This window comes from Miscanthus floridulus, unplaced genomic scaffold (assembly GCF_019320115.1).
Source record: "Miscanthus floridulus cultivar M001 unplaced genomic scaffold, ASM1932011v1 fs_363_2_3, whole genome shotgun sequence".
In the NCBI taxonomy this organism is placed as follows: domain Eukaryota; kingdom Viridiplantae; phylum Streptophyta; class Magnoliopsida; order Poales; family Poaceae; genus Miscanthus; species Miscanthus floridulus.
The window spans coordinates 13615-27567 of record NW_027096640.1 but is presented as its reverse complement, the minus strand read 5'-3'; the positions used below and the strand labels follow the sequence as shown (position 1 = coordinate 27567).

Sequence of the window (13953 nt, the reverse complement as noted above, 5' to 3'; positions counted from 1 at the left end):
TTTACGTCCATAGCCCATGTGGGATAATTGTGGCCGTCTAGAGCAAGCAAATCAAACTCTTTGACAGTCATTAATCCTACACGAGGCAAACCATCAAAACATTTTAAGTTATTAAAATGTTGTGGTGTGTTGTAATTATGGGATGCAAGATAGAGACAAGATAAATCTTGTATTATTAATGGTGTAAAGATCTCATGTGCATAATAAAATAATGGAGGTAGTCACCATAAAAGTGTAGACCTCAAATTGGGCATAGTCTGTATTAACAGTAGATGCCAAGTAATTATGCAAGTTGTATAAACACGTCTTAAGGTAGTCATCAAGAATGATGTAGACTTCAGTCAATTCGCAAACGAATTGGGTACGCACGTTGGGGATAGTCACTAAGTTATGGACTTAGTGTAGATCCCACAGTAGCAACTATGGTGCTACCTTATGTATGGCCAATAGGAATGCGAATTAATGGTAGTCATCTTTGTGAAAAAATGTAGACCAAATGTTCTCTTTTATGATGTTAGGTACGCACGTTGAGGATAGTCACTAAGTGTTTACTTAGTGTAGATCCCGCAGTAGCAACAGTGGTGCTACCTTGTGTATGGCCAACAAACAAATGGGGAACATGCGCGTTATACAATTGATGAGAAAATATACATAAAATGTCGCATCCATTATTTAAGCACGTAGTGCTTTAAAGTCAAAAAGCATAAAAGGGGCTTAAATAAAATGATCGATTGCAAAATTGATTAATGAATAAATAATTTGCAAGATCATGGTCGTAATAACAAGGATATTATTTATTGGATTTGCCATACATACAGGGACAAATACTTTGAATAATATCATAAATGGATATTTTACAATGATAAAATATCACAAGTACAACTATAGTTAAAGTCAGCGACTAAACACAAGAGTACTTAATTTTACGGCACATAATTATAAGAGACTAACAGAGTCTTATACGAATTAATGCTGAAAATATTAAATTGATGAAAACAGTAAATAGCTTGATTTGCCAAACTTGAATCCATCGGCATCCTTGATTTTGGCCCATGCGGGTCCATGCAGGCACGCACAGTGGAAATGGAGGGGGTGGCAAGGCACAGGCCTGTGGGCCGGCCTAGTTGCAGCCGCAGGCCTTTAAAAGGGGCTCAGCCGGTGGTTAGGGTAACCACCCACCGCCACAGCCATGTAAAAAGCAACCGCCGCCGCCGGTCATCAGTTCGAGTGCCGGGGCGAGGACGCAGGCACGGAGCTGCCACCGCGCGCGAGACGCAGGCACGGAGCCGCCTCCGTGGGTGCGGGAGGGGCCTTTAGCCGCCTCGATCCTAGCCGCCGCCGGCCACCGGACGCCGGAGTCTGGCCTGGCACGTGGAGCCGCGAGCCGTGAGCCGCCGGGCGCGTGAGGCGAGCACAGGGTCGCCTCTGTCGAGCGCAGGGGCCGTGGGCGCACGGGTCGCCGGCCGCGCAGGCTCGGAGCCGCGCTGGGGCTGCCAGCAACAACTGTCCGTCGGTCTGGCCATAGGGCGCTGGGGCCGCTGCCGCACGAGCTGTGCAAGGCGCAGATCGACTTCATCTCAAGGTAAGAACATCATCGATAGATGAAAACCAAAGATGTCTTACTGCTTCAACGATGACTTGTGACGGAGAAGGCTTCTGTTCTGGCGAACTCAGCGACGCACCATTCTTCTTGTGTTGCAGTGTAGCAACAGCGCTGGCGAACTCTTCTTGGCTTCTCAGCTTGCAGGGGAGAGCAAGTGCATGATAACGTGTTGAAAGTGAATGAAAATGAACAAGATTTTGGAACAACTGTTGCTTTCATCGATCTCCTAGGTATATATACAAGTGAAGAGTCGTGTTGTACTGACGCCGTACGGACGTGACTGTTCGGGGAAATGTAACTGTTCACCGGAACAATCTACTACCGAAGGGACATGCCCCTTCGTAGTGTTAACTGCTATACTAACTAACTGCTAGTTCTATTCATCTGTTGATGAGATCACTGGTGTCTGTTAGGAACAGACACCATTTCGTAACAACATGCATAGACAGCTACGGCGCAAGGATCTCGACATCGCTCAAGTCACCTTGTTAGCCCTTTAAGTTAATTACAAGCTATATATTTCACTCCATTGCATCTTTATAGGTACTTTAGGAAGAAGATAACTGGCATGATTTGTCCTTGCAGGATGCAGTACCACATCTGCAAAGAAATGAAGAAAAACCTTATTTACCTCTCTCCGACGAAGATTAACTACAGATGCATCACGGGTTACGAGTTGCTAGAAGATGCTACAGACCTTAAGGGCATGAACACGGAAGAGAGACGATAATTCCGGAAAACTCTGTGCAACACCCTTAAGTATCAGGTGGCAACATACATCTATAATTGCATGAACTCCATCGAGGAACATGGGTGTCTACTTGCCCCCTACTGATTCGGGTAAGTCAGGCTAGTTGAATCGTATCTGTAGCTAGTTTAAACTTGTATTATTTGAATTTTGCAGTCCGGGCAACAGCGGCTACTGGATTACATTCATAATCTATCCTCAGCTGCATCTGCGGTTGTATTGGACTCTTTGGATTACCCAAATGAGTCATACAAGGAATTTGAGAGCGTATTGAACTTTTAAATGACAATACTTATTCTTTTACACAAATAATCATATTGAATTTGTTGTTGACTCCCATTGTTTTCATACAACGCATACAGGATGTAAATTGAGGATCCCTAATCTGTCGACATAAGAAGTGAGCAGAACAAGGCAAAGAATGGCCACAATATAGCCATTAGGCGCAACATCTCGGTACGTATCAAGTCATATGCGGTACAAATTAAATAACAATGCATACTCTCTATATGTTTTAATCGATTGTGTCGTATTATATCGTGTAGTGCGTCAAAAAACCTCCAGGGACACTACTATGTTGATTCTACAGTTGCGAGTACCTCATGGAGTCCGAGAAGTTCAGCATCAGCTACGGGGTGCTAATGAATTAACAAAGATGGTGGGAAATTAAGGAGACGAATCGACGAGAAGTGCCTAACAAGAACCGTAGCGGACATATGTAGCTTCATCATACATAAATGTGTGCATCAAAACAGAGCATGCTTCAACCACGAGAGCGACATCGCATGGGATGAGAAGTACGACAAGATCAGAAACTGGGATCAGATACACTTAGAGGATTACAAGATTGCTGATCTTGATTAGAAAAAAGTGGACTCTGAAACATTTGAACTCTTAGTTTCATATGTATATGATATGTGACTTGTTGTCCGTGCTATGACGATAACGATACACCAATATGATATGTGTATGTGTGTGTGCGCGCACGCGCTTTATGCATGCGTATTGTCTTGGTTCTCAGTATATATATTTGTGTCTGTATTTAAATTATGAAAACAGAATTCAAATAAAATGGCAGCAAATGAATGTTTTTGAATCTGGACAAGAGTTAACGGAGACGGGCGCCTTGTATGCAGCTACCTACCTCTGCTAATCAATTAACGGAGGCGGACGCCCTCGATGGCGGGCTTCTTCTAGTGGCCGCCTTCGTTAAGAATATTAACACAAGCAGCCGCCTTGAGCCTTGAGAGAACCACCTGCGTTAATAGGATTAACGCCGGCCTCCGTAAAGTGGTATTAACGCAGGCGGTTAATTGAAGGTCCGCCTACGATAACCCAATACGGTTGCCTGCAAAAACCAAACCAGTAGCAGTGACCGTGCAGTATGGGAAAATGAACGTACTCTAATAATAACAAGCACATACCCCGGCCCGGAGGTGACATATTGTGTTTTATGATCAGTGGTCTGCTATTTCTAAATATTTGATAAAACAACTAAATAAAGAAAAATGGAAGACCACGTGAGAGAAACTACAATAACCGGTGTACTGACGTAAAGTTTTTTGTTTGCTTATATTTCTGTATGGGCCATGGCAGGCCTCCGTTTCTGCTAAAGGGTCAGTTGGGCCGAGCCGGCCATAGACGAAGTTCCATTCCATATGTGGTCGGACTCGGACATGAAGGGCTGTGTAAAAGTGCTCAATGCTTTGCCCGTTAGAAGCGGTTCTGGACTGGACCGCAGTTGCCGCTGCTCCACTCACTCTCCCATTCGCTATTTCCCTCTCCCTCCCACACGAACACGCCGGTGAGCAACAGGACAGCAACACGCCGGTGAGCAGCAGGCACTCGTCTGCCCTGCCGCGTCACCGCAGATCGAATCGATCCGATCCATCACCGTGTCTTAGCCCGGCTCCGTCGTCTTGGTGCGTTCATGGCGGTGAGTGATCGCACTGGAGTACTGCTGCATGTTGTTATCTACGACCTGTTCTTTTTTTTCCCCAATTTGATCTCTCAGTGCGTTCGGATTGATGTGCGCATTTTGTCGATGTTGGTCAGTATTACCTTGGTAATCCATCATGGAATAGTTTTTCTCCCTTCCTGAGTAAACGAGATGTGATGGAAATATGGAATAAATGCAGTGAAATCATACACGAGATTTAATTCAGAATCTGAAAGCAGACACCAATGCATGCAGCGAGATCGATTTCACTGATGTTACTAATGTTGTAGAGAACAAACTAACAAAACCCCCGTCATCAACTCATCATACATACTACATTAGTAACAGCGGGTTGTTTTTAGCTCGGATCGGATCCATGAGATTTTCTTACAGTACAGAACGAGAAGGGCATCTTGTTGCTAGGGACGCACCCAGACTGACGAGGCCCATTCTTTCATCACTGTATTTTCCAACTTTGCACTGGTCTGCAGTCTGCTCAATGCACAAAGAAGGAACCGTTAATAAGTAGACAAATTAATAGTCAATTAATGGAACTGAACTTGGTTTAGTCCCAGTATGCTTGCTAGGTGCCTTGCTTCAGTTTCTTCATCAGGAAGATGGTAAAACATGAATAAGCCCTGATTAGCTGATGATCGTCATGCATGTCTGCTAATGCAGGTCCGGCTGGACCCTGGCTGTTTGAGGATAGGAGTCGCTCCAGCTGAAATTTGCACATCATCACCATCAGCATCACCATTCACCATCACCATCACCTTCACCACAGCCCTGCACTTCCCCCAATTGGACCATCGATGTCTCGGACGTGAGTCAGACGATCCATCTCCCTGCACCACCAATATCTTGCATTGCTGCTCATATCGTTCATGTGTTTTTTGTTTTTTTTTTGGCGGGCAATATTATCTGTGTTTTACAAGGGGGAAAATTTTAGTGGTTTTTGTTGCGTCTACTTAGGCCTGTACATGGTCTGGGTTTCCCGGGTTATGGACTTATGGTTAATTTTCAACCCAACCCGTGTGTCTAATGTCTAGTATATGGGTTGGTTAGGTTCAGTGAGTTGGGTTGGTTTACGGTTTCCGCGACTATGGAGGTTTCGTCTGCAGCAGCTACCTGGCCTTTGCTGTGGGTCTGGTTTACGTAGGAGCGCCGCGCCACCGCCCGAGTAGGCAAAAAAACCTAGTCGATGTCCATACGGTCATACCACAAAAACTGTTCTCTTTGGCAAAAAGATCAAATCAGTGACCAATGTTCAGCAACATATTCAGCGTTTCAACGTAACATGTGTTTCGTTCTGCACAGTACAATCTAATAACCAAAGCTCATTCATTGATTGATCTAGTGTTCTCTCTGCTTCAGGTCAGAACTATCAAGGTGACAAACGTGCCTCTCTCAGCAACCGCGGAGAACATGAAGGAGTTCTTCTCCTTCTCCGGCGAGATCGACTTCGTCGAGATGCGAAGGTGTGATCGATTCCCTTGCCAACTCCCAAGTCCTAAACCATGCACAATTTTTCCCAACTCCCATGGGCTTGTTTCTGCTCTAAATCATGGCAGGGACTCGGAGACGTCTCAGGTCGCTTATGTCACCTTCAAGGAGTTCCATGGAGCTGACACAGCTCTGCTCCTCTCTGTATGCATGCACACCTAGCTTGCGTCCGTCTAGCATCTATCTCTCAACATTTTTCTTTTTAACTTTCAGTAAATCCTTTCGATCTCCTCTTGATTGCAGGGATCTAGCATGTGCGGCGATGTTCCTGTGAACATCGCACCAGTGGAAGACTACGAACTGCCACCGGAAGCCTACTCCCATACAGAAGCAAGGTCACCGGCGGCACCGGGAACGCCGACCGGGGAGGCCGTGAAGAAGGCGGAGGAGGTGGTGAGCACCATGCTGGCCAGGGGCTTCGTGCTGAGCAAGGACGCGCTGCGGCGCGCGCAGTCTTTCGACGAGCGGCACCAGCAGCTGCTGTCCACGGCGACGGCGCGGGTGGCGTCGCTGGACCGCCGCCTGGGGCTCAGCGACAAGTTCAGCCTCGGCACGGCCGCGGCCCGCGGCGCCGCGCGCGGCGTCGACGAGCGGTTCCAGGTCACGGAGCGCGCCTGGGGCGCCTTCTCCGCGGCCGGGGAGGTCGTGGCCAGCAGCCCCTACGCGTCCCGCGGCGCCGCCTGGGTGTCGGCCGCCGTCGGCGCCGTCGCCAGGGCCGCGTCCGACGTCGGCGCCATGACCATGGAGAAGGTGGTCAGGGCCGAGGTGGAGGACTTGGCGGCGGACGGCGCGGGCGCCGAGGTGGGGCAAGGGCACGCGGCCCGTGTCGAAGTGCACGACGGACAGGGAGTTGCAGCTCACCACGGTGACCAAAAGAATAAGGCAATGTAGAAGTACATACAGGAGTAGTATATGACTGATGATTTTTTTTTCTTCGGCTTTCTTACTTAGTTATACACAATGAATGCATAAAGGTTTTTGAAAAATAAGATAGAAATGGAACTGCATGCATTTGTCCTGTTAATTTGACACAATATATTCTATATCTTTTTCGGTTTGAGATAAGTTCAAATTTGGCACGAAATTATATTAAGAATTTTAATAAAGATCTGTTGCTTTATTAGAGCACTGGTTTTTAGCTTACCAATCAGTCACATTTTCTAGTAGACATCGAATGTAGATTGAACAACTTAGATTTGTATTCGCAAAAACAACTTAGATTTGTTTGGGTAAAATTGTCACTTCCTGCTCAAACAGCGATAATGGGTCTGCTGCTCTCTGATAAAGCATGTTTAAGGTGTTTAGTGGCCCGTTTGCTGCTGGGCTGCTAGCAGGCTTTTCTCAAGCTGCAGTCCAGGAGTTACCGGCCTTGAGTTTTCTTTGTGGCAAAAGTCATTTCAACTCCTTCAATATCACAATAGTCTATTTTTTCCTTGAATTTAAAATTAGATATCTTACCACCACCACCACTGTGAGCTCGAGATGGCGGACTAGAGAGGGGGTGAATAGTCCTTTCTAAAATTAATCGCGTTGGCTAACCGAAACAAGTGCGGAATTAAAACTATCGGTCTAGCCAAGACTACACCCCTTTATTTATGTTCTCTAGCACCTTCCAAAGATACTAATTAAGCAACAAAGGTGCCGAGCTAGCTAGAGCTCACCTAACCAATTCTAGAAGCAAGGTCACACAAACCTATGTCACTAGTACTTCAAGCAACAAGGGAGCTCCTACACAAGCTAGTAAGCAAAAGCACAAAGCCACCTAAGCTCACTAGCAATGCTCAATAACAAGACAACCAATGCCAAATTAGAGAGCGCAATTACTTAGCTATACAAATTAAGTAATGTGACTAACAAGGTTATACAAACTAAATTAGCCACGCAAGGGAGCTACTTCTATGCTACACAAGCAAGAAGGTAACTAGTAAGCTACACAAGCTAACTAATTACAAGAGCAACTACACAAGTATAATGTATATGAAATATAAATACAAGCTTGTGAAAGGGGATTGCAAACCAACAGGAAGAACAAGGTTGACACGGTGATTTTTCTCCTGAGGTTCACGTGCTTGCCAACACACTAGTCCCCGTTGTGTCGACCGCTTACTTGGTGGTTCGGAGACTAATTGGCATCACCCGCCAAGCCCGCACGTCGGGCACCGCAAGAGCCTACCCCGAAAGTGAGGGTAGCTCAATGACACGCTCAACTAGAGTTGCTCTTCGCGGCTCCCGCGGGGCGAGCACAATGCCCCTCACAAAGCTCTTCTCCAGAGCACCGCACAAGCTTCTTGCGGGCTTCGACGGAGACCACCACCAAGCTGTCTAGGAGGTGGCAACCTCCAAGAGTAACAAGCACCACCGGCTTGCAACTCGATCATCTGCTAGTGCCACTCGATGCAACCTCACGATGCAATTGTGTGGCAGAACCTCCTAAGAAATCGGGCCCACATGCACCTACCTTTGTCTTAACAGACCTAGGATAGCGTACACGAGTTCCCAACAACTCAACAGGTCTGTCGGGTGTCCTCGGGAAACCCGAATCATCCACGTTTCTCTTTTCAAATAGGATCCCAATCACAGTCATTGCAGATTACAACAGTTTATTCAAATATATACCAGAGTAAAAGATAGCGGAAGTCTTAAGACAGTATTATTACAAACCAGTTGTTTTCAAACTTACAATACCATAAGTGTCATACGACCATAGTAGCGGGATAATATTACATTAACTTTATTTATCATACAAACTAATGCCTTGTCCAAAGGCCATTCATTACTCCTCATCATCATCGTTGACTTCAAACACTGACATGCAGCAGGGACCAAAACAAGCCTGCGCATGCGACTCACCTGCAACAAGGGTTAACAAACCCTGAGTACAAAGGTACTCAACAAGACTAACCCGACGTAATGGGGTGTAAGACTTTAGAGATGCAGGGATTTGGGGCAAGGTAAGGATGTAGCAAGGTTCAAAAGTTCTTTGCCAAAAGCTTACTATCCTTCATGCTAGTTTCAAGTTTACCACTAGTTCATTTAGTTCATTATCTCAACTAAATTTATATTTCCCATATTCCATTCCTTCTCATTCCATTCTATTTCTCATATATTAGTAATTCACCAGTACTACATTGCTTCTGTAATGAATCGAGTCTCCATATCCGTGGAGCACCGGCAATTCGAATTGATTCAAGTCCCAGCTGGGGATTCCTTATCACACGACATATGTAGAACTTAATCTTGCATATATCAACCTCGCTACCGGATCCTCCTATACTAAGCCGTCTCCACGCCACCCGAGAGCACAGCACACCTCAAATCCGGCCACATTCCAGCCACGAGGGTACACGCTACTCCCGCCATCTCTCCACTCCCAGTGCGCGGGCATTCATCTTAGCATCGGATTAGCCGAAGTAGGCTTACCGGAGTATGTGACCAGTACTACAAAGTGTCTCGTTCAGAAGATCCACAATGAGTGGCCTTTAAGCGACATAGTCGGCAACATTACCCAACGTTCAAGATAAGTCACCCGACTAGTCTCTAGTTCATTCTACCTTCTTTCTTTCTTTGGCCAGTATGCCATCTTTGATTGTATCAAAACTTTTGCTTTGAAAGCCTATCATAAAGCATACTAAGCATTCTACGCCTTTGTAAATAAAAACATCTTCAAGGATGGTAAACAATTATCAAGGTAGGTAATGCATCAAGTAGGTAACATTTGAATTAAACAACTTAATGCAATAAATAACATAGGTGATAACTTTTCAAAGTAAACAAGGTAATGGCTTAATGCATAAACCGGGGCTTGCCTTCGTTGACGATTTCCGGTTCCGAATTAGTACCACAATTATCAAATCCCGTGACAACCGGGGATTCTTCCAGAACTTGCTCAACTAGAATCATTTCGTTCTCGGGTTCTACACGAAATAATAACATATGCTTTAACATGATGATAATGTAAACATGATGCTTTCACGGTACACGAAATGTAAAAACACCCGCAAACGATTTTATTTCTTGGTACAGTTGCAAGCCAACAAAACCAACTTGCAATCCTACCATTAAGAACCACACATGTGACTTGACCAAATGGATCTTGAAACCCTACTAGTCACAAAACATGACCAAAACAAGATCCAACACTAATCAAACACTTAGGGTTTGCTTTTATTTATTTTTGAATTAATTTGGAATTAAGCCCAACAATTAACTTGTTCCAAATAACCTGAAAATTTTATGTAAGCTTCCTTATGACAAATTAGTGTACCAAAACAAATTTCATAATTTTTGGAATTATACAGTGACCTACAAAAATCATGGAAATTGCATTTTTCAATTAATGGACTGAATATTTGAACATTCAAAATTTATCCAAATTTCAAATTTCAAATTTTTAAATAATACTAGAACATGTACAGAAGCTACACAAAAATTTTCAGAATTTTTGGATGTGTAAATAAATTCCTACAAAATTGCAAAATTGCTGCACTATTCAAAATCAGAAAATAAACAAAACTCACTATTCTCTCTCTTGCTCTCACTGACAGCCGGCCCCCACCTGTCATCCCCAACCTCGGGTCATTGACCACGGCTCCGATGGCGCTGACCGACGCTAGCGCACCGACGGTGAGCTTAACTGCGACGACCATGGTATCTAAACACTCACAAAGACTAGCCGCGTCGATCTATGGCATTTCAGAGGTGGATTACGACACGGAACTAGGCTCAAGCCGTCCATGGCGGACGTGGTGCCACGGCAGCGTTACGCCGGCGAAACAAGACCGGTTGAGATCAAACAAAAGGCTCAGAAAAGATCAGCAGCTCACCCGGGATGTGATGAAGCAAAGAACGAGACCGGAGGCACTACGGTGACGCGGGTCGACGGTGACAGTGCTCACGGCGGAGAAGACTTCGTCGGCGACGTAGTTCCGGCGACTGCAGTGGGCAAAATGACCAAGCAAGGGCGAAATAAGGACCATAGCATCAAGACGAAGCTATAGAACCTACAAACAAGGACCATGGCTCACCAGATGATGCTGGCCGCGGTGAACCAGAGCTTCGGTCGAGATCGCCGGCCGCGAGGAAGAAGAGTCGCTAGCGGCAGTTCTCGGTGGACTCAGACAACCTCAGTTGGTGGGATGGGTTCGGAAGGAAGAGACGGAGTTGTATCACCGATTTGCCGAAACTGGTTTGGACTGAGGAAGCGAGGGGAACTCGCCGGAGTTGAGACGGCGACGTCGGGAAACAGAGCAGGGAAAGAAAGGACGACGACGGCGTTCCGGGCTTTATAGCGCGTCCAGGAGCGCGCGGAATCGACACGCAGTGAGCATGCAGTGCCAGCGCGAAGCCAAGAGCGGCCGAGGGCGAGCCTGGAAGGCCGGAGAAGGTACGTCGGCGGTGGGCGGTGATCGTGACACTGTTCATGAGAATTACAGAATTGACACTGAGTTTAATTTGCAAATTACTCACAAATATCCTGAAGAAGTTGAAAATCTCCAAAAATGAAAGTTGCTCAACTTTTCCAGCTCTACAACTTTGCTTCAAGGAACATTTTCAAATTCTACCTCCATTTTGAAATTTGAATTTGGGGTGCATTTGAGTATTTGAATCATTTCAAAATTACTCCAAATTTTACATGTAAACTTGAAAAACTTTGAATACCAAAGTTGATCCTTATAAAATAAGCTCCAACTTTGCTTTTTGTCACAACCCCAAATTCCAAATGGATTTTGAAATATCAAAAAGGGGCAAAAAGGACTTTTATAATTTAAAGCTGAATTCAAATTTGATTTGATTTCCTATTGTCTTAAATTTGAATTTTGACCAATAACTTGGCCCATTAGGTTTATTTGAGTCAAATGACATATGATCTCACATGATCACATGAATGTTAACCCCTGTGGTCATGATCTGTATTTAGGGTTTTTGAAACACATCACATGAAATAACAACATTATGAAATAAACCTTATTTAGTGAATGCATTCAAAACTTTATACTAAATGAATGCTTTGCAATGCACATGATGACATGTCAAATTTTAGTATTAGGTCAAAACACCAGAGGTGTTATAACCCTTCCCCCTTAAAGAAATCTCGTCCCGAGATTTAAAACTTAAGGCTAAGTAATGGAAAAGGAAATGTGTCAAGCTAACACATTACAACTTTATTCAAAAGGCTAGCGAGGGGGTTTTCCATTCTGTTAATAACAAGACAGGTTACAATATAGACAAGGTATTGCAACTAGATAGAAGCGAAGAAGTCAGGAAAGTTCTCTTCTAAGTAATCCTCAGACTCCCAAGTAGCTTCATCTTCCGTGTGTTGATTCCATTGTACTTTGTAGAACTTGATCGTACGTCTCCGAGTGACTCGATCTTTCTGATCTAAGACTCTAATGGGGTACTCGGCATAAGTCAAATCAGGTTCTAGTTCTACACCACCAAAGTCGATCTCCTGGTCAGGTACTTGAAGACACTTCTTTAATTGAGATACATGAAATATATCATGTACCGCTGACATGTGATCTTGTAACTTGACGCGATAGGCGACTGGTCCACATCGTTGTTGGATCTGAAAAGGACCGACATAACGGGGCACCAACTTTCCCCGAATCCCAAATCGATGAACTCCTTTCATCGGTGATACCTTGAGGTAGACATAATCTCCCACTTTGAATTCTAGCGGTCTTCTCCTCTTATCAGCATAGCTTTTCTGTCGGGATTGAGCTATCTTCATATTAGCTTGTATGAGTTTAACTTTCTCTTCTGCTTCCTTGACCACATCCGGTCCAAAGAACCAACGTTCTCCAGCTTCTGACCAATTTACAGGTGTTTGGCACCTATGGCCATACAGTGCTTCGAACGGTGCCATTTTAATGCTCTCTTGATGGCTGTTGTTATATGAGAATTCTGCTAAGGGAAGGCATTCATCCCATTTAGCACCAAAGGAAAGAACACATGCTCTCAACATATCTTCAAGAATTTGATTTACCCTTTCAGTCTGTCCGTCTGTTTGCGGATGATAAGCAGAACTACGGATAAGTTTAGTTCCTAAAGACTCATGTAAACTTTTCCAAAACTTGGATATGAACAATGATCCTCTGTCAGAGACAATGGTCTTGGGTGCCCCATGCAGACTGAAAATTCTATCAAGGTAAATCTTTGCATACTGCTCCGCTCGATATTTATCTCTGACTGGTATGAAATGAGCTATCTTGGTTAGACGATCAACAATAACCCATATTGAATTGTAGCCTGCAGATGTCCTAGGTAATCCCACGATGAAGTCCATACAAATATCTTCCCACTTCCAAGATGGAACTGGCAACGAATGTAATGGACCTGCAGTCTTCATATGAACTGCTTTGACTCTCTGGCAAACATCACACTTGGCCACATATTGAGCTATTTCTATCTTCATTTTGGTCCACCAATATCTCTTTCTCAGATCATGATACATTTTGTTGCTACCCGGATGAATGGAGTATCTTGTAGAATGGGCTTCATCAAGAATCTGCTTTCGCAGCTCCGGATTTTTGGGTACTACCAACCTATCCTTGAACCATACGACATCTGACTCATCAATCTTGAAACATGTTGGTTTTCCAGATTTGACTTTATCCTTAATATGGACTATGCCCTTACTTTTCTGTTGAGCAGCAATGATCTGATCTTTGATAGTGGACTCAACTACAATATTGGACAGTGAACCTTGTTCTATGATTTGTAAATCCAGATGCTCCATCTCTTGACACAATGTTTGCTGCATAGGTTCCACAATTAGGCAATAACAATGACTCTTGCGACTCAGGGCATCGGCAACCACATTAGCCTTGCCCGGATGATAATGCACTTCTAAGTCATAATCTTTGATAAGTTCTAACCATCTTCTTTGCCTCATATTCAGCTCTGACTGGGTGAAGATGTATTTCAAACTCTTGTGGTCCGTATAGATATGACATATATTGCCCAATAAATAATGTCGCCAAATCTTGAGTGAATGGACAACAGCAGCTAATTCAAGATCATGGGTGGGATAATGTTCTTCGTGCTTCTTGAGTTGTCTGGAAGCATATGCTATGACTCTGCCTTCTTGCATAAGAACACAGCCAATACCAATTCCGGATGCATCACAATAGATATCAAATGGTCTCTCGATATCAGGTT

The 13953-nt window shown here is 44.5% G+C and overlaps 1 long non-coding RNA gene and 1 pseudogene across 2 annotated transcripts; both read left to right on the top strand.

Moving 5' to 3' along the window:
* The first annotated feature begins 1039 nt into the window (after positions 1-1039).
* Positions 1040-3342, top strand: LOC136531485 (uncharacterized). 2 transcript variants are annotated; one of them, XR_010778041.1, is made up of 5 exons: positions 1040-1582; positions 1702-1833; positions 2189-2443; positions 2714-2807; positions 2897-3342. It is a non-coding gene; the product is annotated as an uncharacterized lncRNA (long non-coding RNA). The 2 variants fall into 2 exon arrangements; XR_010778040.1 differs by having other exon boundaries at positions 2189-2618.
* A 1620-nt stretch (positions 3343-4962) lies between these two features.
* On the top strand, positions 4963-6845 carry LOC136531484 (binding partner of ACD11 1-like; annotated as a pseudogene).
* Positions 6846-13953: the final 7108 nt, after the last annotated feature.